This window comes from Ovis aries, chromosome X, assembly GCF_016772045.2.
Source record: "Ovis aries strain OAR_USU_Benz2616 breed Rambouillet chromosome X, ARS-UI_Ramb_v3.0, whole genome shotgun sequence".
Lineage (NCBI taxonomy): Eukaryota > Metazoa > Chordata > Mammalia > Artiodactyla > Bovidae > Ovis > Ovis aries.
The window spans coordinates 91179987-91183870 of NC_056080.1; the positions used below are offsets into that span (position 1 = coordinate 91179987).

General features: G+C 42.8%; 1 pseudogene; it reads left to right on the top strand.

Moving 5' to 3' along the window:
* Window positions 1–1178: 1178 nt before the first annotated feature.
* Window positions 1179–2477, top strand: LOC114111316 (Y-box-binding protein 1-like; annotated as a pseudogene).
* Window positions 2478–3884: the final 1407 nt, after the last annotated feature.

Consider the following 3884-nt stretch of genomic DNA (forward strand, 5'->3'; position numbering starts at 1 on the left):
CATTTTGGCCCAAGCCATAGAAGGATGATGTTTCTACCTGTGGTGTGGAGAAGACTGAGGAGGGAGTCAGTTTTGCTAAAACTTTGAGAATGAAGTTGTGAACAGATTCACTTAGGGATGAGAATTAGACCACTGTTGGAGATGTTGATTAGGAGTTAAGGAAAGAAGTGTGGACTGGTGATAGGAATTTGATTGTTATCAACATGTGAGTGGTATTTAAAGCCAGGAGGGGTGTGTAGATAAAAAAAGAGACCTGCTCTAAGCACTGAGCCATGGAGCACAACAGTGTGAAAAGTGCAAGGAAAGCAACTGGAAAGGAACTTTCAAAGGTACAGGCAGTCAGAGAGGAGAAGAACCAAGAGCCACACTCCCTGGAAGGTGAAGAAGCATAATAAGAAAAGGGAAAGAACATCTGTCATATTCAGTGTTGGCTATAGGTCCACTGAATGACAATTGAAAATTGACCCTGGGGTTTATAACATGTAAGTCAGGACAGAATCAACTTTGGTGGAGATGGAAGTGAAAGCTGGAATTGCAATGGGTTTAAGAGATGAAATTGGGAGATGAATTAGAGGCAGGATATTTAGGGAACTATTTCTAAGGATGTTACTGCAAATGAGACATAAAAATGAGGAGAGAGCTGACAGGAGTATTAAGGTCAAAGGAAGTTTGTCTAGTCTGTTTTGCAAAATCAGAGTAGTGACCAGATGTTTGTGTGCTGATGGGAACCGTGGAGTATAAGGGGAAAACACAAGCATAGGTGGGGGAGTTGCTGGGGTGCTCTCCTTTAGTTGATAAGAAGGGATGAGATCTAAGGCATGAGTGGAGGCCTTGGCCTTATACAGGAGCAAGGATATTTCATAATTAGCAACAGGGCCTTTTCCATGAAAATGTGACTAAACCCGTATGTTAATAATGACATTTAAAAGTTATCAAATGTTTCATCACATAGTTTGTTTTGAAATTTCCCTGCCCTCCAATTGACTACACAGAGCCTAGATTCTAGAGCAAGTAGCTAGAGGCCTAATTAGCTCCTAAGGACATCCTGGGGGTGTTGTGAGGAGCTGGCTGATTGCAGTGGGCTGGACAGGACCAGTGACCCCAAAACCTCTGCTTTCAGTCCCCGAATTTCAGTGTCTCCTGCTGATTCCTTCTGCCCTAATCGAAACTGACAGTGCAGTTCGATCGGTAGCGGGAGCGGAGAGCGGACCCCAGAGAGCCCTGAGCAGCCCCACCCCGGGAGGAGCCGCAGTCACCATCACCGCAACTATGAGCAGCGAGGCCGAGACCAGCAGCCGCCCGCCGCCCCCCCGCCGCCCCCGCCCTCAGCGCTGCCGACACCAAGCCCGGCACGAAGGTTTTGGGAACAGTAAAATGGTTCAATGTAAGAAACGGATATGGTTTCATCAACAGGAATGACACCAAGGAAGATGTATTTGTACACCAGACTGCCATAAAGAAGAATAACCCCAGGAAGTACCTTCGCAGTGTAGGAGATGGAGAGACTGTGGAGTTTGATGTTGTTGAAGGAGAAAAGGGTGCGGAGGCAGCGAATGTTACAGGCCCTGGTGGAGTTCCAGTGCAAGGCAGTAAATACGCAGCAGACCGTAACCATTATAGACGCTATCCACGTCGCAGGGGTCCTCCACGCAATTACCAGCAGAATTACCAGAATAGTGAGAGTGGGGAAAAGAATGAGGGATCGGAGAGCGCTCCCGAAGGCCAGGCCCAACAGCGCCGGCCCTACCGCAGGCGGAGGTTCCCACCTTACTACATGCGGAGACCCTACGGGCGTCGACCACAGTACTCCAACCCTCCTGTGCAGGGAGAAGTGATGGAGGGTGCTGACAACCAAGGTGCCGGAGAACAAGGCAGACCAGTGAGACAGAACCTGTATCGGGGCTACAGACCACGATTCCGCAGGGGCCCTCCTTGCCAAAGACAGCCCAGAGAGGACGGCAATGAAGAAGATAAGGAAAACCAAGGAGATGAGACCCAAGGTCAGCAGCCACCTCAACGTCGGTAAAACCCTAAACCACAAGATGGCAAAGAGACAAAAGCAGCCGATCCACCAGCTGAGAATTCGTCCGCTCCCGAGGCTGAGCAGGGTGGGGCTGAGTAAATGCCGGCTTACCATCTCTACCATCATCCGGTTTAGTCATCCAACAAGAAGAAATGAATATGAAATTCCAGCAATAAGAAATGAACAAAAGATTGGAGCTGAAGACCTTAAGTGCTTGCTTTTTGCCTGTTGACCAGATAACTAGAACTATCTGCATTATCTATGCAGCATGGGGTTTTTATTATTTTTACCTAAAGACGTCTCTTTTTGGTAATGACAAACGTGTTTTTTAAAAAAAAAAAAAGCCTGTTTTTTCTCAATACACCTTTAAAGGTTTTTAAATTGTTTCATATCTGGTCAAGTTGAGATTTTTAAGAACCTCATTTTTAATTTGTAATAAAAGTTTACAGCTTGATTTTTTCAAAAAAAAAAAGGCAACAAACTGCAAGCACCTGTTAATAAAGGTCTTAAATAAAAAAAAAAAAAAAAGAAACTGACAGTGCAGTTATATCAGAGCATGAATCATTTCAATTAAATGTATTAAATGATATTTTTGAGGAAATACTTTTTTTTTACATTTATAATAATTTTTATTTTATTTTTTTTTCTTTTTTTTTAATTTTACAATCTTTAATTCTTACATGCGTTCCCAAACATGAACCCCCTCCCACCTCCCTCCCCATAACATCTCTCTGGGTCATCCCCATGCACCAGCCCCAAGCATGCTGCATCCTGCGTCAGACATAGACTGGCGATTCAATTCTTACATGATAGTATACATGTTAGAATGTCACTCTCCCAAATCGTCCCACCCTCTCCCTCTCCCTCTGAGTCCAAAAGTCCATTATACACATCTGTGTCTCTTTCCCTGTCTTGCATACAGGGTCGTCATTGCCATCTTCCTAAATTCCATATATATGTGTTAGTATACTGTATTGGTGTTTTTCTTTCTGGCTTACTTCACTCTGTATAATTGGCTCCAGTTTCATCCATCTCATCAGAACTGATTCAAATGAATTCTTTTTAACGGCTGAGTAATACTCCATTGTGTATATGTACCACAGCTTTCTTGTCCATTCATCTGCTGATGGACATCTAGGTTGTTTCCATGTTCTGGCTATAATAAACAGTGCTACTTTAAAAAGCTAGTGCTTGCATTTTCAAACTAAAGCCAGCAAAATATTCTGTGATTTTTATAGCAAATTGCATTCCTTATTCCTAGTGAATGAAAGAAAGAACAGGCACATTTTATGTTCACCTGTTTTTATATTTTCTATCACAGTATTAGTTCATTTAATTATTCACAAATATAACAATCCAGCTATTTTAAATCTTGTAAATTAAACATACAAATGGCCTAAGGGTTATAATCTGACAAAGCAATCCTTCTTAGCATAATTTAAAGTTTTACAGTAGTGAAATTCATAAATAGGAATAGTGACTCTAAAACAGACAGAAAGAAACCTAACTTATAATGACCAATAATAAAATAGCTTCCTGAATTGTTAATGTTAATAGCTTAATTACAAGCTATTAAATCTGAGAAATAATCTTTCAGTCTTTTTAACCTTTTGGTTAAGTTCAGTCGCTCAGTCGTGTTTGACTCTTTGCGACCCCATGAACCACAGCACGCCAGGCCTCCCTGTCCAACACTAACTTCCTGAGTCCAACCAAACCCATGTCTGTTGTGTCAGTGATGCCATCCAACCATCTCATCCTCTGTTGCCCCCTTCTCCTCCTGCCCTCAATCTTTCCCAGCATCAGGGTCTTTTCAAATGAGTCAACCCTTTGCATCAGGTGGCCAAAGTATTGGAGTTTCAGC